At 38.0% G+C, this 20,496-nt stretch overlaps 1 protein-coding gene across 1 annotated transcript in view; it reads left to right on the forward strand.

The window, feature by feature from the left end:
* LOC116328960 (limbic system associated membrane protein) overlaps positions 1-20,496 on the forward strand; it is a 1,233,629-nt gene that overhangs the window by 561,155 nt on the left and 651,978 nt on the right. The window lies entirely within an intron of this gene.

The following is a 20,496-nucleotide window of genomic DNA, read 5'->3' on the forward strand; positions in this document are numbered from 1 at the left end:
TTTAAATCTGCAACTTTATGCTTCAATGTTTCTCTCCAGTCAGATGCCCTCTTGCTGCCTCTTATGTCACTGTTCATCAGCTTAACATCAGGGTAACTTTTTTAAATGACTGGTCAAATTAATTAGAACAAATTAAACTTTGACATTTTAATGAATGACGTCTTTGCTCTCTGTGTTTATAAAGCAGGGACAAAGCAAGGGGGAGACTTATGCTTGATTTGTCTCTTCACATCCACTTTAATGAAGCACATAATCTCACAGCGCTGTTAGGATGTATGAACTGCCATGTTGGAGTCAAATAAGCTACACATTTATTTTTTAGATAGTAAATAGCTCTGTCGGTAATTGGCACAGTTAAAATGAACTGCTCACTTACATTTGCTTAATTCAATTGTGCCTCTGCTGGTCTTGCATTTTGCTGTCTCTGTAAGTTTGTGCTTTAGTGTCAGTTTGTAGAACTAGCTAAACAATGTAGCAGCATTTGGTAACATTCTAATAATAATAATCCTCAGCGCCTGAGTTCTTTTAAGTTTACAGTTTTAAAAAACAATCTAGTCGAGCAGTGTTTAGCACCGTCACTTCACAGCAAGGAGGTCAATTCATTTGAATCTCAGCTGGGGCCTTTCTGTGTCGTCTTCATCTGACCCTGCAGCGGATAAGTGGAAGGAAATGGATGGAGATGTCCACAGACGACAGACTTGTATTTTCACCCACATTTTACTAACATTCACAGCTTCAATTATTTAATTACAGGTCATTAATCATCTCTGATGAAAACAGAAAATTGGCAGTAATCAGTTGGAAATCAGTCATCTAATCAACAAGCTCAAAAGACTGGTCACCAAATTGCATGCTGAGTCTATTATTACCAATTAACTTATAGCAGCTGCGCTGAATAGAAATGGGTTTTACATTGAATGGGGGATGCAGCGAGACACAGGGGGACTTGATCTAATATAAAACTAATGTTTCAGTGGAACTCCTAATAGCAGCTCAACTTTTTAATTATGCCATCCGTGTTTTTCATTTGGAGCTGAAAGTGTATAGCTAATGTGCAAACACCTGGAGCTGGATGGATAAACAATGAATACTCATGAAAACCTGCCTTTCTCTACACATAACCTGGTAAAGAAGGAAGAATGTGCAGACCCTATTCAAAGATGATGTCTGGCATGTACTCACATTGTGAATAGCTGATGTGGGATATAACTATAAAAAAAGTATAATTTCATCTGTGTTGCATGCATGTCTGCAATACCTGTATTGTAATTTTTTTTTAAACTGTTTTTGGAAAACCTATAACTCATTCTATTAATTTGGTGAAGGAAATGCTAAAACAAAGGGGAAGGGGGAGGCATTGAGTAGGTATTATTGTATTATTTCACACACAGTTTTACCCTTATAAATGTATTTGACATACACAGGTACAAATGCACACATATACACAATATTAAAGTAACTAGGAAAACCTTCGGTCTTGTTGATGGTTTTCTGTTTCAACATGCAATTTGCAGTCAGTGCCAACTCCATGTTGGATTCTGAATCAGTATAAGTGAACTCTGTGACACAATAGAATGCAGAATGAATGTGAGTCAGTAAATAAATAGAGAAAGTGTGCTTTTTTGTGGAGGGGAGGAATGTGTGTAATGTGTTCGAAAGGTTAAAAGTTGACCTTTAATCAGTCTTTAATATTGGAAGAACAGCACAGAGCACTGACTGGCCTTTGGGAGCTCCAGCTGGTATTAAGTGAAACCAAATGGCAACCCCTTTGTGACTTGAGATGCAAAAGGTCCACTATCACACAATCAGATGGCTAATCAGGTTTACAAGAAAGGTATGCAACACTGTGAGACCAGACTTGGATTGAAGTCAGAAATATTAGGCTGTCCAAATATTTAGTTGGCACTTGGTTTTTGGATTAATTGTTGATACACATAACTTGTCATTGGTTTAGCTGCACGGCACATAGCACTTTCCTTTTGAATGCCATCAGTGCCAACATTAAAATTGTTGTGATTATGAAGTAGACTGGAATTGGTCAATTGAAAATTTATATTTAATCAGTAAACATTGCACCTCGCCAAACCTCTTGTTCATTTCTGTCTGTAACAGTACAATAATACGCTATCACAAACATACAACCACACATTTGTTTGTAAAAACATGGAAGTCCAAATATTTTGCATGACTTTTCATTTCAGTTGGGTTCTTACCAACTGTGAATGGATGCTTTGTGCAGCTCATATTTAACAGTTATTAATTTTGTTTTCAGAAACAAAAAATCGAAAGAGAGTCAAGAAATATAAGCTGTTGAAATTTTCTCCATAACTGTATCTTCAGGCATGATCAGATCTTTTTTTACCTGACAGACAAACAAACATGCAAATGGATGATGATGAAATCATTTTATTTTGCCACTGCACCGAGGAAACTGAGGAATCACTGAGGAAAAAATAAATGCCTATAAATACATAATAAATGCATGCATATATATTTTTTTCATGTGTATACATTACAGATATGGTCACTTAATGACATGTACAGGGCTCGCAAAGTCGCTAGCCCGACGTCGCGGAGCTAGCGATATCTCCGGTCGGGCGACCAAAATCTATCTCAGCCCCGCCCGTCGGGCTATATATTTCATAATATATAACTTGCAACTTTCACCTATTGTCACGAGCTGTGGGTAGTGACCAAAAGAATGAGATCGCGGATACAAGTGGCAGAAATGGGCTTCCTCCGAAGGGTAGCTGGCCTCTCCCTTAGAGATAGGTTGAGAAGTTCAGCCATCTGAGAGGGGCTGAGTGAGATTAGAGCCGCCGCTTCTCCACATCGAAAGGAGCCAGTTGACGTGGTTGGGGGCTTCTGACAAGGATGCCTCATGGGGGAGGTGCTCCAGGCATGTCCCACTGGGAGGAGGCCCTGGGGCACACCCAGGACATGCTGGAGAGATTATATCTCTCGGCTGGCCTGGGAACACCTTGGTGTTCCCCTGGACAAGCAGGAGGAGGTGGTTGGGGGAGATGGAGGTCTGGGCTTCTCTGCTTAGGCTGCTGCCCCCGCGACCTGCCCCCGGATAAGTGGAAGAAGATGGATGGATGGATGGATGGATGGATGGTGTTGTTGCTGAATTTTTGGTCAATATTTTGTCTCTTTTGATTTAGCTGAAAGTACCATAAAAAATAGAGTCTGTTCATTTCTTTTTAAGTGAGCAAACATAAAAAATGTAGCAAGGGAACAAACAATTATATCCCCCACGGTAAAAACTCTGGCTGAATAGATCTCTGGAAAATATACTTGTTCTGGTTAGAAACAGTCAACACAGAGCTTCATAAATGGACACAATATGTATATACCGTAAGTATGTGTATTTATGAGTGTGGAGGAGATGTTGCGGTTCACAGAGCAGTTATGGGTTGACTTTTGTAAAATGAAAATGGTGTGTGAGTAACTGTGTTCTCTTAAAAATATGGTATTCTGTCATTTTCCATAGGCAAAGGATATTTCAGTTATCTTCTATGGAAGCGCTGAAATTGAGAACTACACTTGAAATATGGCCCTATGCCTTTGCTGAACATGGCAGGGGCTGCAGTTACTGTAAATCACTACACTTTCTCAATTTCACATCCTCTTAAAGGTCATGTACTAACATTTGTTGGCTGAAAGTCATTACAGAATGCTGCGCAGCTATTCCAGCAAGTTGTACAACAAAGACTGAAGCTATCAGGGTTTTTTTCACTCTGTTAAAAATGTTTTCATGATAAGTTTTCTGTTCCAATGTAGAGGGTCAAGACTTTCGGTTTGCGTGGTGTTCTTGTTTTTTTGCTTTTTTGAACTCAGCATAACAAATTATTCTTAACCCAAGGTCTGAGAAACCTATGGACGATTTCTAAAGCCTTATTTAATACAACACATTTTTATGTCATATCTGCCAAAATCACATACACGTTGATTAAAACAAAATCCAACAAATTTAAGAACAAATGCAACAACAATGCCTATATCTTTTATGTATTACCATTTTTCAAGATCCAGTTTGTGCATTTGACTGAGCTCCACTCTTTTACATGATTCACTCTGTAAGTGTTCACCATCTCCTGAGTATCATTACAATCACAGAGCAACAGTAGCCCACTGTTCCACCTACTCTTTCATCATCCAGCAAGGGCTGCTAAGAGGCTTCATGAACATCACCTCAGTGGAGGTAAACTGAAGAAAATATGTGCTCATTTCAACAAAAATCAAAATTAACCTTTTTTTTCATTATTATGTTTCCCACTTAACTAAATCAAAAAAAAGAAAAAAAAATCTCATCATTCTTCTTTGTGATGTCTGAGATTAATTTCGTGCTTTAAATCAGATTTTATCTGTAGATAACTTGATGGAGCAGCAATAAGTTTTGGAATGATGAACCGTCATTAGTCAGTTTTTTCATCAGTGTAAGAGGGTGATTTATTGGTTAGATGGCACATTCAGATTACACTTTCATATATTATTTTAAATAGTTTGTGGGTAACTGTGCAATTACTCAAATTAGCAAATGTATATTTTTTCATTGCCTTTTGTGAGAATTTAGTTTGTTCATGGTTTCCATGCAGGTGCGCCTCCTTATATTATGACAAGGGGGTTATTCTGTACAATAATGTGTAACGATGAATATAATTAAAATCAAGAAAATTGTCAAATTCTCGCCAGACCTCCATGCTACTTAAACGAGGTGTACCAATGTTTATCCAAGACACATCTATGAGCTTATCAGCAGCAGATGTGTTAAAAAATACATGAATGAAATGTGAGGAAAGAGGGTGTGGCAGCCATGCGTCTTTAGATATCCGTGAGGATGGAATTGTGTAGATCCCTTGTTTTCGGGGTCTTTTCTTGAAGGGAAATTCCATGGCTGATAGATGAGCATTTCTATTTGTAAATTAATGTCAAACTCAATTAAAGTGAGCAGTGTTTGTTGAAGTGGTCAGAGAAAAAACAAAGTTGTTTTATCTGTATTCCTTCTTGCTGAATCTTTCTCTGCTAAAGGCAAGGAAGCACCTATCTGTTGAACTTTGGGAAATTGGTTTCCTCCATCTATCATTGTTGTTTGTTTGTGGCTAGTGAAGGGCTCCGTCCATATCTTTTAATTTACTTCCACATTTAATGAGAACTTTAAAAACAATCAATGAGTATGCAAGAGGGGATTCAAGATAGATATACCAAGCAATAAAGAAAAAAAGAAAAGAGTAAATCCTCACTTTAGTCTGCCTTAAGGTAAAAGAAAAACTTTCTTCCTTCCTATGAGTGGTCTTTTTTGTAACAAATCTTTAGCTTTGCTACAAAAAATATATATTTAAATAGGTATACTGGGTACAATGCTGCTTAGTCAGATTGTCTCTGAGTGTAAACGATGTACTAATGCAAGCCTGCCTTCATATTATGTGTATCTAAATAAGTGAGATGATTTGTAGATTCATGAAGAGCATCATAGCCACTTAGTTTAGTTTATGGTTTATCTGCCTGAAACATATGTACAATAGGCCTACAATATTTTTCAATGTCGACAAACAGAGGACACCGGAGGACACTGTCTCCTTAAAAGTACATTCCCACACAACTGCATTCTTAATGATGTTTTGAGTAAAAACTATTTTTCACTGTAACCTTGAAACCAGCTTTGTACTCATGCAAGACTTCCACTTCAGGGGAGTCAGTAGCATGTATTAGTTAGTAGCAAGGAGGAAATAGAGTAGGCCTAACAGACCAGAAGTGTAGGCATCCAGTTCTGATGGTTGTCTTTGAACCTGAAATCTTTATACATTTGCACCAGTTTATTGGCTGAGGTGTGGATAGTGCAGTCTTGAAAGATCTCCCAAATTAGCCTTGACTTCTCTACCAGCTAACTTGTAAAGAGTATGCTTATCCCCATTTGCTGTTAGCAACAAATGAAATTTTGTCAAAGGTGGAAATGGTTTTGTGGGAGCAAAGAGCTAATTTGAGTAATTTGAATGGGATAATACTTGGGTACTTGAAACGTCTTTTGGACTTTTTCAAGAATTGACAATCGAACACACCATGTGCTGCTACATTTATTATTGTCATTATCACTAATGTTATTAGAATGTTATTTTCCAGTACAGTAATTTTACAGTAATCAGGCATTACCCATTATTATCATTATCATTATTGTTGTTGTTGTTGTTGTTCTCTTTGAGCTTAAGTAGTGATCTATCTGTCAGGCATCTTTCATCAAGTTCATCAATCTATCATACTGAAAGTGTCACTGTTGAAAATGATCTTTAACCTTGTTGAAAAAACTACTAGTAATCTCTGTACTTCATGTCCTATAAACTGTAGGATTGTTTAGAGTAACTGAATCAGGCAGCTCTACTGTGGCTTTGATTTGTCTGATACATAAATCGGTTGACACTAGATTTATGCTTCTGATACAATTTGGCAGCACTGAGAACAGGAAATGAATCAGTGTGTTCAAATAAATACAGGAGTTAGCCCTTGTCTTGTGTGTTCTTTGAGCCAGTGGACATTTTCCCCACAGATACATACAGATAAATACAAAGTGTCTCACTCTGGCTCATAAATAAGACCCATGAATCATAAAACAATAATAACAGCACAAGCTTGTTCCTTAAGCTTTCATTGTAGATTTTTTTCCCCTTCAGCGTTGATGAAGCTGTGTTTCTATTTCTCCTCTCCTCTATCAGACAGATTGTAAATAATGCTTGCTGTTGAGCTTTTTAGCTGTACAGTAGCACTCTACAATGAATCAGACTTTAATTAGATTGAGGACATAGGACAACAGCCAGTATTGCACTCTCTCTTTCTCTTACACACTTTTACGTGATACAGGGTCTCAGGGTCTGCAAAATCTGTAAAATTCATCAGAAATGGTCTCAGTGGAAGGGTATCCATTCTTAGGAAAGGTGTGCCAAATAAGATGAGAAAAACTGGACTAAAAATCAGTGGCAACATATCTTATGGAGTGATGAATCCAAATTTGAAATTTATGGTATCTTCCATCAGTATGTACAGAGAAGATCAGGAGAGAGATACAACAGTGAGTGTGTACATGATGGAGGGTCTGTCAGGGTTTGGAGCTGCATTTAAGCCAGTTTTGGGAATCAATGTCAATTATGATGGAATTGTGAATGCAAAAAAGTACCTTTGCATTTTAAGCATTTCATGTAGTACCATATGGAAAACATATGATTAGCAGAGGCTTAATTTTTGACAACATGACAATGATCACAAACACACTGCCAATTCAGTAAAAGCAAGCCTAGATAGAAAAACACACAACGGAATACTATTAGTCATGAGAAGGCCTCCCCAGAGCCCGGACCTCAGCATCATTGAAGAAGTGTGGGATCATCCTGACAGAGAGTGGAACAAAAGACAGTCAAAATCTAAAGAAGAGCTTTTGAAATGTCCTTCAAGAAGCCTGCTTACTTAAAGAAATAATATAAAAGCTTGCCAAAGAAGTTCAGGCTGTGTCCAAAAATGAAGGCGACCATACCAAATTTTGAATTTCAAGCTCGTTAGAAATGTGAAAAATGTAAAAATTTCTATGTTTGTTTTCTAAGTCAAGTCTAAGATAACTCTTGCCTGCGTTGTTGGAGCTTTCTGGGGAATAAGAAAAATCGTATTTTAGAATAAAATGAAAAGGTTCTTTTTTAGGTGTAGAGTCATTTAAAGAAAGGTCAGGTATCTAAGTGGATTCTAAGAACTACTAGACTCTCTGACACCAATGTGCAGATGTGGTACAAAAAGAAATAAATAAATGGATAACAGCAACAATGCAAACCATCTGCTGCCAAAAAATCACCGATCACAATAAAGTGTGTCAGTACCAGTGCACATAGATTAGATAAGTTAAGTTGTGAGCATATACATTTTAAAATAACCTGCCTCTTTTTACAGAATAATTTACAGTTGACTCAGGTTAACTCCTTTTTTTACCTTTTACTTAAAATTATAATGTTAAGTAGAGAAACAATCCAATAGATCAAGGGCCAGTGCATCAGATCAAAGTATAACAAGTACAAGATAAAATGAAATCATGAAACCATAACCTGTGTGGCTTGATACCACAGAAGTATTATCATACAGATTGCTGAAAATATTAATGTTGGCTATCATAGAAAGGTACCTGACAAAGCAGTGCTTCGCAGCTTAGCTGCAGACTGATCAGAATGCCCTGCTGACCCTGCCTACTGCTGAAAGCAGGCACAGTGGGCATGTGAGCATCTGAATTGAATGATGGAGCAATATAAGTGCATCATTTACCCGGGGAAGGAATTGCAGCAGGATGCATTATGGGAAGATTGTGAGCTGGCAGAGTCAGTCTGGTGTCTTGGGTAATGCTCTGCTGGGAAACCGTGTGTCTTGGCGTTTATGTGGGTGTTACTTTGACACATATCAGCCACAGCATTTATCGTTTACCCCTCCATGGCAACAATATTCCCTGATCCCAGTGTTATTTTTCAGAAAGTATTGCATTGTAGTGCCACGCTGCAAAAATAATTTGCCATGGTCCCCAGGTGAAATCCTTGTTTTCTGTTTGGAATTCTTTGCTAATATTTTTGAGTTGGAGCTTCTGTCTCCTCTGGTATTTATAATCTATATTTTTGTGTTTCTGTATTTTTTAATTACCATTATGATTAGTTTTGTTCTTCATTTAGTCTTCCTTTCATATCTTATCCAGTGTGAGTTTGTGTTTCCGTGCTTAGTTGGCGTCCTTTGGGTTATTTCCTGTTTACCTTTGTTACTTAGTACCTCTTGTATCTTGTCTTTCAGTTTTACTTCCTGTTTGTTCAACTATTTCTTGTTCTTGGTGTGGTTCCCTTTGTGTATTCCTGTGATCATTTTGGATTTCAGTTTGCTCGCCGTTTGGATTTTGTGCATCCACCTGAATAAAAATGGCTTGCTTTTTGTTTACTCAGTCTTCCTCACCTGTCATACATGTGGGTCCTCATTCCTACATTTCACACAGCGTGAAAATATTGGCAACTGGTTAAACAGGCCATGGGTTTAACATGTAAATCCAATCCAGTTGAGCTGTGGGATGTGGTGGGAAAAAAAGTCCAGTTCATCAGACCTTAAAACTTGCAGGACTTAAAAGATCACAGGTATCACAGGACACCTTTAGAGGTGTCGTGGAGTTCACGCGTCTGTGGGTCAGAGCTGCTTTGGCAGCAGTGACCTGCATAATATTAGGCAGGCAACTCCTTTATGTTTTTTAGTTTCTGGAGCATATCTCTGAGCCACTGCCAAGGTTACACACTCAGAAAACTACCGGGAGGTGCCCGTCACAGCTGGAGAGGGCAGGACTGATACAATAGGAGAGAGAAGATCTAAGACAGTTTTACAAACATCTAGCTGCACCTGCATGTTTTCCTCTTTTACTGATCAAGATTCCCACTTCAGCATAGGTTTAGGGAATTTTAAATATTAATTTCAATTTTACACAGACATATCCAAAGAAACTGACCCAAGTTTTCTTTGTTTGTAACTCTTTTCATTCTTTATAGCACCTAGCTTTTTAACCACCGATCAGAAAGACATACAGAAATAGATATTTCTCTTTAGAGATGCATTGATCTTCGAATCAGTACATCACGCAGTGTTCTTTTTTGTTTCTTACATAAATGTAGATCCCTCTCTGAGTGCAATCATTCCCTCTACAGCTTTTCAGGGTGTAATTTTGGATAATAGACTGATTCAGTGGCTCCACTCTGAATAATTTCATACTGCATTTCTGTTTGGAAAGCAACATCAAGGGGAAAGTGGTACAGGGCGTAGGAAGAAAGTGTGATTCTCTCAGATAACAGGCAAACCACTACACTCATTAATGTGGTAACAGCTGTGAAGGGGAATCGGCATGGTTAGATTAATCAGGATTTGATTGAGTTCAGCTATTTCTCCTCTAACATGATGATAATGATGATTATTATTATTATTATTGTTATTATTATTCAAAGGTGTTTCATTCAGTCAAAGAGTCAAGACGTAATCTCTAATCAATTGTGGTGTTGAATCAGCAGTGTGTGAAATTTCTCACTTTATTAGCAAAAGTGTAAGATAATATATCAAAAGAACTCATAATGAGATTAATGCCTGCACTCTGAATCAAAAGAAATGTTTGCTTGTATTTCATCAGGATCTACATGCACACTGGGTACCGCTCAAAACGTTTTTCATTTTATTTCTTTTGGCAGTACCTTGAGTGTTTTGGTTTTTTTTAGTTTTCACTCAAACACTGGTGTAAAGCAAAGATTCTTTCAAGTTAAAAAAGGCTACATTCCTACATATTTTTCAGTCAAGAGGCAGCTGCACAACATTTACACCTTCTCCGAAGTGCTAAACTCTGTTCTCGCCCAAACAGTCTGAAAGGAGTTGAAGACTAGAATAGAAACAGGATCCTCTGGTTGAAAACTTTTGTTTACATTTGTAAGCACTTCTTCTTTATTTTTCAGATACTCCCTTTAGCGGTCACCACAGCAGATCATCTGCCTCCATCTTACGCTGCCCCTTGCATCATCTACTTTCACACCAACCCTCTGCATGTCCTCTCTCACTACATTCATAAAGTAGTGTTGCTTGTTTCCTCCTGCCTGGCAGCTCCATCTATAACATCCTTTGTCCAGATCCAGTATATCCCTGGACTATCTCTGCTCTGCACTGGTCCAAACCCTCTAAACCTCACCTCTTTAACTCTGTCTCCACGCCACTCAACCTGGGCTATACTCATTTATAATCCTGTCCAGCCGAGTCACTCCCAACAAATCCTAACATCTTCAGCACCGTCACCTCCAGCTCTGGCTTCTGTCGTTTTGTCAATGCCAATATCTCTAAGCCATCTTGTAAACCTTCCCTTTCACTCCCGCTGCTATGCTTCAGTCACAAATCACCCCTGACACTCCATCCCTTCCACCCCATATGCCTCTCTTCTTCGCCTCTTTTGTGGACTCACTGTTGCTGTGAATTGTTGACCCCAAGTATTTAAAATCATTCACCTTTTCACCTGTCTCTGTTTCATTCACACACGTATTCCGTCTTGCTTCAACTGATTTTCATTCATCTCTTTTCCAGTGTATACCTCCACCTGCTCCTTACTCTCACAGATGGCAATGTCATGTGCATACATTAGAGTCTACAGAGACTTCTGGCTGATCTCATCTGTCAGCAAACAAGAAAGGGGTCAGAACCAGTGCCTGATGTAATCCCACCTTCACCTTGATCTGTCACTCCTACCACACACTTGACCACTGCCACGTCGTTTATCCACAAACACTGTCCTCACATTTTCTTCTTCTTCTCCTCATTCAGTATCACAGTTACTCTTTTGGCATTTTGTAAATCCACAAAGAGAGTTCAACTCCTTCTGAACTTCTCTATATTCTCTATATCAACGCTCTTCAACGCAATCTTTGCATCTGTAGTGCTCTTTCTCGTCATGAAGCCGCATTGCAGCTCTCTCCTTAACCTTTGACAGCTCTTTCTCATAGCTTCATGGTATGGTTCATCATATTTATACCGCTGTGGATGCTACAGCTCTACACATCACCCCTGTTCTTGAACATCAGTGTCAGTACATGTATACATTACTATTCCACAAAGCCTTAACATTACACAAATAATAATGGGCTTGTATTCTAATGCTCTGCAATGAGTGCACTTCCATCAGAGTGCGGTAGTGTCCTGGTAATTTGGTACTGAGAATATGTTATTGTGCTATCATTACCTATCATTATCATTACCAGAAAAAAGTCTCTCTCATATTCAATAAACCTTGAAATTGAACTTTTGTGAAAGACACATTTTGATTTGTTGAATTCTGAGAAATCTGAAGAATCAAAGTCACTCAGGTTGTTGACATTTTTCCTCATTAGTCATAAAGTTCACATTGTTCATCAATGTATGTCTGGTTGAAGCTCCAGCTATTGCTAACCTCTTAACCTTTCTGGGGAAGAATCAGTATGCTGGGACATTCCTGTGTGTTAGGGACAAACAGGCAGTCTCTCTGCTGTGAATCATAAATGTTAGTGCAGATGTGGTTTAAAGTTAAGGTGAGTTGGTTGCAGTTCCGATCGGCGTCGGAATAACTCTTAATTTCATCATGGAAACAGTACTGTGTTTGCCTGTGAAAAAATACATGCATTTGTGCTTTATTTAATTTAAGAAGCAGGTGATTGTTTTAAATGTGAGTTTTAATTATTATGATTGATTCATCTTGGAGAGAGATAAAAGAACAGAGAGAAATTAGTGAAGAATGGAAATGTTTTTCATCGGAAATGACAAAGTCATTAGTTATTTAGTAGCCATAAATGCTCTTTTCTCCCTTGTTAGTCTTTTACTTTTTTTTATCATCCATTCTTCAAGGTTGACCAAACTTTTTTCAGCTATCACAAGCAACATAGTCTCTTCAGGAGCATTCCTTACCCAGGCCTAAAACTTCTAGAACAACTTGTAACTTTTGCTTTGTTTCTAATTTGCAAAAGCGGTTTTGTTCCTTGTCCTGGCACTAAACCTACTCCTACTAGAGAGACAGATTTGTTTACATGTCAGCACAGTGGTGTATGATTACTTGGCATTCTGTTTCCAATTGAGCCACTTTCATTGAGCAGAACTGTTTTTATTCAGCACGTCTCCCCACTTGTCTAATCCTATTAGACTGCAACGTGTCTTCTGAGCAGATCAGGACTGTAACTTAGCAGATGGTGGGGAGACGACTGTTAGTAATGAAGAAATGAAATGAACATTAAATCACCTGATAAGCTGAGTTAGATGGGCTTTAAATCAGCGGAGCTAAGTATTCTGTTTTGTAGCGCTAAAGTGTTTGACGTTTGGGCTTCATTTATGGTAACATAGCAAACTGGTTACAGATGGGGAGCAAATTAATGGAAAAGCCAACAGCTTACCTTGGCAAAAGGACGTGTTCTTATATAGCGTTTTTCTACTTTACTTGGGCCCTCAAAGCACATTCACCTAGTCATACAAAAAACACTTTCTTATTGTGTCTAACATTCACACACATTCACACTCCACTGAACGCAACTGAGAGCATCTTGGGGTTCGGTATCATGCCCAAGGATACTTTGGCATGTAGATTGAAGCAACCAGCAACCTTCCAGTTACTGGATTATGTGCACTAGCCTCCTGAGCTACAGCCACCCTACAGAACATTTCCTGAAAGGAAAAAAAAAAAAAGCTCCCTCAACTGATGTTTTAATAATGAGAATAAAGAGTGCTTTTTGTCACATCACTCCAAATATGTCCCATATGCATTTACGTGATTTTCTTTGTCTAACTGTCATCAGGTTCATCAGAATCAGAGTGCTTTAGACAGCTGGTGAAAATGGCCCACCTTTTGTTGAGTCCTCACTCTGGCACTTCACACACAGTGACATTGTTGAGGAACTGTTTAAGGGGCCATGAGGTCGAGGTGTGAACTTGATTTTTGGGACATGCTGAAAGAGTTTCACTTCAGTGTGTGTGTGTGTGTGTGTGTGTGTGTGTGTGTGTGTTTACCAATGAATTACAGCAAATGGTTTATTGAATATCAACTCTGTGAATAATGTGTGCACACATCTCCTTGGCCAACAAAGCTTTCTGTCTGTGTTGAGTTACTAGTGAATGTGTTTTTCCTCTGTTCTCTTATTTGTCAGTTTTGTTATTGAGAGATATTTTTATTGCATTGTTATAGTACTGCGTGTACTATAACAGGAAGTGCCAGATCTTAGGATAAGAGTGATGCATGTGTTTTTGCCAATATATTTACTAAACTACAAAACATGAATGTGCCGCATAACATTATTAACTGTCTGCAGGTCGATGATGTGTGAGAACTAACAACCCGCTATCATCATTAATGTAAGCTGCCTTGTTGTATGCTAATCTTATAGTTTTCACCAATGACTACAGCCATTGGTTTTCACACATATTTTAAGTTCCCTTTGAGAGTCACAGTGTTTTTGCTCAGTATCATTCAAAAGAACGCAGCTGGACCACGACCTTGTATATGCATTTCTTTGTACAGAAAAAGAAATGTTTGATGACCACATAATGTAAGAAGTCATAACCAATAATCTATAGAGATCAATGAAAATAGATTTTCTGATTTCTCTGATCCTGTTCCGTCATCGCCAGTGGACTTCCTCTCATTCCTCTCTTTAACAGCTGACCGACTGAGACATGTCATACAACCTTTAGCATATGAAAGTCTTATACACACAGTATGAATACTACAGATCTCACAATGAATAGTGACATTCAGCTCTCTCTTGGGAGTAAAGGTCCAGTGCAGAATCCATCATATTTAATGGGAACCGAAGAGTCTTTTGGAAAAAATAGATTCTTCATGCCAGCTGAGAATTGAGTGTTGCAGTACACAGCTCAAACCTAATAAGACCAAAACAGCCGTAAAATCAAACATTCTCAGTAGATTCGATGGCAATCAGTAGGACTTTGGTGTGGTGGAAATCACTGGGGTGACATGACTAGAAATAGAGAGAGGAGCTCTTTATCCAGGACAGAATCTCCAAAGGTGCAGGACGCTGGAAACTAAAGCTTTGACAGTCATTAGCATCAGAGTATAAATTCTACAAAACTTAAATAGTTTTCCAATAAGTGATCCACTTTTGCAGAGGGAGTACAGTGTAAAGTGGTGTCACATTTAGAAGTTAAATCAATGCACAACTTTAAAAATGTATCTTGACTGATGTGTCTTCTTTGATGCAGATCAGTGCATCATGGGCAAAGTAAACCCATTATGCCCTATGCTCCTCTCTCACAGTGGTCATCAGTTATGGTAAAAGAAAATCAGTGAGATTCCTTTAGCTAATTTTATTTTTTTTCTTCCTGCATGGGAAAGAAAGCCTGTTGTGATGCCTGAGCAACATGGCTGTGTCTGCAGATTGTGTTACTGTATTTCAGTTCACATTAGTCCAGTTTAAACTGATTTGTTGCTGTCATGTGTCGGGCACTCTGATGACTTTTCAATACATTGTATATGTGTAGAGTTCCTCCTACAGGTCAGAATAGAATATGTGTTATGTTGATGTTATGTTAACTGGTAATTCTGCTTTAGTCCTAGGTGTGGAAGTGAGCGTGAACAGTTCTTCTGGGTTTACCCTCCGATGGAGATCTTATATATTCATTTGTTGCTTTTTTCATATACTTTTGAGAGCCATTGGTTTATTTAACATTTTCTTTCTCTTAGCTCTCCCTTCCAAACACCTACTTTAGTACTCCACATACGCTGAGATTGTGTTTGGGATGATATGCTCTGAGACCCTTTACAAATATCCCCTGATTTTTGCTTCAAATCTCACATATTTTCCTTACTGTCAATGCAGCCACAAATTTGCCAGCTTCATCTGGCAAATTTGTGCTTTCACACTGACATGCAAAGGGCTGCTGGACCACAGAAAAAAAAAGTAAAATGGAAATGTATTATGAATCAAGACACGTGGATATTAGGAGCTTTGACCCAAGTTTTAAGTGTTCTGGACTTTGTTAAATGAATCTGAATTTCCCTGTTTAATGGATGGAACATAACGAGGATTCATTTGACCCACTGCTGTGATTTGTATTTCTCTTATCGATGAAGTTGGAGAAATTGTCTGAAATTGCCTTGTCGCAAGCAATCATCATGTGATTATGATTGTTTGACTGTGATTGTGCTGCGGGAAGTTTTGCATATTCTTTTGCTGTTTATTGCATAAATCTATAGCTCAAAACACATTTAGGCTAATGTGTCTCTGAAATAATGTTTGATGGGTTCTTACTGTGCACGCAATTCAAACTTATTCACACAACAGCAGCAAAAGGATTGCAGAATGTTTATTGATTTGACTCAAACTGAAGACTGGCATTTTGAGTCTGTTACCAAAATTTGAACATTAACCCTCACGCCAACCCGAAGCGTGCACACACACACACGCACGCACACACCCACACACACACGCATGCACACACCCACACACACACATGCACAGACCCAGACAGAGAGAGTACTGATATCATATGGTTATGAAATATGCATGATTACATGCAGCATGTATGCAAAAATCACTTCATATTTCATCCACCCGACATAAGTTTGGCTATTTGAGTGAAAAATGGAACAAGAATTGACTTGAGCTTGGCAATCAACACCCTCACTTATTTCGCATTGTTGTTTGGTGCACAGACCTTTCCTTTGTTTGTGTTGCTGCTGGCATAATATAATGGAAACAGTATTTCTGTCCCCTGAGTCTAAAACACAAATGAGCAGGGCGATGGAAGCAGGTGGGGGATGTAAATAAACCCTGCAAGCACAGTCCACCAGTGCCATGATGTCTTGTGGGTGGAAGCTTCGCAGATGGAAAGTAAAACTGCAAACCCATGTGAAGGATGCACTGTAATATTTAAAAGTGTTGCTCCAAGTAACATTTTTTTTTTCTTTTTGAGTGAAGTCAAACATAAAAATATATTCCTGCTTCACAAAGGCGCTACTGAACAAATATGTACACTTCACATTTGTTAAGTATTTTACTGACCTGTGTGATGTAGGTAACACTTCTACATTAGCTATGACAATAATCATTTATTTAATGTTAACTGTAACTGAAGTCAATAATTATTATGCATTCACATATATATATGTAATATTATATATATATATATATATATGCATGTATGCATGTATATATATTAGTACTGTCAACATTAATCTCGTTAAAATGACGTTAACGCCATAACCGCATTCACGTGTCAATGCGTTAGCACCGCGCAGCCACTCTCACAGGGCGATCGGCATTAACTTGCTAATGGAGATTTGCTGCGTTAATGCAGTTATGGCATTAATGTCATTTTAACGAGATTAACGCTGACAGGACTAATATACATATATGTATATATATATATATATATATATATATATATATATATATATATATATATATATGTATATATATCTACTCGATTACTATTGATTATTGTAGTAATCGAGTATTTTATCGACTATTCTTTTGAGTCATTGAGCAAATGCATAAGAAATACTTGTTAATGAAGAATAATTAATACTCAAAAGAGAAAAAGAAAACCCCCGGGTATTTCAAAATGAACAGCTCATTGGATTTAATTTTAGAAATTTCAAGATTTTTACATGTAAGTTCATACAGCATTGTCAAAAAAGTAACCTCTTTGAATGTGTTTACATGCCATATTAAAATATATTTAAAAAAATTTCTTATATGCAGATTCACCCCTACTTGCAACAGCTGTTTTACGCTGCCATCAGCACTGAGCAGGCTGAATAATTTAAACATATTTTATCTGCTTATTTTAATGCAACTCCTGTATCTTTATTGTAGATTTTTAATACAGGAAAATATACAGTGAAAAAACTGCGGTGAATGGAAGCAGCTACAACAAGTTCAGCTTTGTTAAACAGTTGCTTTGATGAAGTTTTAAAGCTCTAAATTAAAAGAAAGTTTACTTTAACCCCACCTGAGTTCTCCGTCTCTGTAACAGCTTCTGCAGTGTCACCTTCACTGCTGCTGTTGCATTATCATTTTTAAAAAAACTGATGTGATGTTGTCATACTTTTTATTTACATGCATGCTCCTAAATGTGTTTCTATTGCTCTTTAAATTTTACTTGCAAATATGTGTGAAACAGTTTTACAGTTTGACCACTACAGAGCCATGCATTAATCAAAGCATCCAAGTAAAAACGTTTGAGTCTTTTAATTCTTTTGGAATCAAATTAATTAAATATTTATGTTTCAAACAGTCCTAAGGTGAATCCTCTCAGTTAATGAGGTCATTGAATTTCTAGTTCTGCTATGGTTAATTTAAGATGACAGAGCCTGTCATTCGAGCTGAAGCTTGTGTGCTCCAGTGAGTCTCCAATTGTGACTTGCAGATCATTTTGTCTTCAAACTGGACTTTCAGGTTCTTCTACTGCTTCCTTGTTTCTGCCTCTCTAAGAGCAGACTAAGGTAGAGCTATCTTAGATATTAGCTTTTATTATTCTCAGCGACAGTTCTTGTTAAAAAGGTCTGCTAGTGGAAAACTCTCCTTTTGGTGCAGTTTCAATGCACAGAATTTAGTGACTGAAAAGCTATGGTTATATTTGCGGTTTGTCTTATTACATATGTATCTGCAATATTTCCTTTTCAGAGAATAACATTTTGCAAGGACAATATTGAAATGAAAAATATAAACATGATTCAATACTGCAGGAGGCAATGAGGTGGAGGGTCACAGGGAGGGAAGAATACTTGCTCAATAAAAGATTCATGCAGGCTATGGAGGTATTAATACCAGTGTTGCTGTTTGCAGTGGGTGGAACAGTTCAGTGTTCTGAGTTTTTGCTCTCATTTCGACTTCGAGTTTGGACAATCAAAACTGCAAATAACACTAAAGCCTCTGTGTGTCTTTACCCAGCAGTGCACCGACGCAGAGCTCTGCAGCATCACAAATGAACAAACTCCTTCTGTCAGGGTTAGTAGAATTTCTGAACCTTGCAATAAGCTGCTAATGTGTCATTCAAAGTAATTTGGCAAAACTCTTCATGAAAATTGGCGAGATTCTTTTGTAAATCTGTATCTCACCTGTTATTCATTGAGGTTTTCAGTTTTATATAACAGACTTGCTTGCCCCTCTGTAGAAAATTCCCGGGCTCCCCCTGAGCTGTCAGATTTGTCCAGAGTAAGCTGCCTCCAACTCCAATACTTCACACAGTCCCCATCACTTTCAGATATACAGTAAGCCAGTATATCAGAGCATACTTATTTCCTCATGCAGCTTCTTTTTTTATCTGAATTGCCTGGATTTACAGTCTACAGTGTCTATGCAGGTATGGGTCTAAGAAACGGTTTATGTTAAGAGATGTTATGTTAATCACCATCACTTCACCATCACTCGCGCCTGTTTGGAGTGCAGTCCAAATTTGAACAGCTCTCGGTGGATTTTGTTCTAATATTGATATGAATTAAATACATGTGTGTACATACATTTGGTCACTTATTATGAAATTGCTTGTAGAACTTTCCACTCTGATCAGCTTTTTAATGTTGTTGTTTGTTTCTTTCTTTATTTCTTCCGCAGTGTAGTCTAATACTATTCCAGCTCAGATATATTTTGGTCTTGACATTGTTAGGTTCATTTGGAATAATTGTTCTGAATAAATGTTAGGATATTCACTGAGTCTTTAGGTTATAGTTCATATATCAGATCTGGTCAGATCTGTATCAGATGTATCATGATTTCACAAATATCTGTCCGTTATTTGGAAGATTGAAGTGTTGAATTCAAATGTAATGCTATGGAAAAGTATATAACATGATTCCTATAAGCTTGTGTTACATCACATAAGTATTATTATTATTGCTATTTAGGGCAATCGTGGCTCAAGAGTTGGCAGTTCGCCTTGTAATCAGAAGGTTGCCGGTTCGAGCTCCGGCTCGGACACTCTCGGTCGTTGTGTCCTTGGTCAAGGCACTTCACCTACCGCCTACTGGCAATGGCCAGAGGGGCCGATGGTGCGATACGGCAGCCTCGCCTCTGTCAGTCTGTCCCAGGGCATGCAATCCATTATTATTTAAACCAACTGTTAACTGTATATTTCTGTACATTTACATATTATAATTCATATTGCCACATTCATTGACCTTGTTTATAGGTAATTTCATTGTTTAATCACGTTAAAATGTTCCTAATTTAATGTTTAAAATCACTTGAAAAAGGCAAGATCCCATGTAAAATTAGCGCAGTATTGTCATTACTGGAAATAACCGTATTTTTATGAGAAAGTTATTTTCTGTTATTTTACGGTAGTATTTTGGCGCCCCAGCTGCCGGAATATTACCGTTTTTTTAAGATGTTTTCTTTAACAGTGTAGAGGAAGCAGGGTAAAGAGATGACATCTTCTTTAAATATAGTGGAATAATGATCTTGGCCAAGAAGAAGACCTTTAACCAACGTTTAAAGCAGTTTGTTTGATGTGTGTTCTTTAGAACTACATATCTTTGCTGATTAATTCAATTCAATTCAATTCAATTTTATTTATATAGCGCCAAATCACAACAAAAGTCGCCTCAAGGCGCTTTATATTGTACAGTAGATAGCACAATAATAAATACAGAGAAAAACCCAACAATCATATGACCCCTATGAGCAAGCACTTTGGCGACAGTGGGAAGGAAAAACTCCCTTTAACAGGAAGAAACCTCCGGCAGAACCAGGCTCAGGGAGGCGGCCATCTGCTGCGACCGGTTGGGGTGAAAGAAGGAAAACAGGATGAAAGACATGCTGTGGAAGAGAGACAGAGATTAATAACAGATATGATTCGATGCAGAGAGGTCTATTAGCACATAGTGAGTGAGAAAGGTGACTGGAAGGGAAAAACGCAATGCATCATGGGAATCCCCGGCAGCCTACGTCTATTGCAGCATAACTAAGGGAGGATTCAGGGTCACCTGGTCCAGCCCTAACTATATGCTTT

This window comes from Oreochromis aureus, linkage group 14, assembly GCF_013358895.1.
Source record: "Oreochromis aureus strain Israel breed Guangdong linkage group 14, ZZ_aureus, whole genome shotgun sequence".
NCBI lineage: Eukaryota > Metazoa > Chordata > Actinopteri > Cichliformes > Cichlidae > Oreochromis > Oreochromis aureus.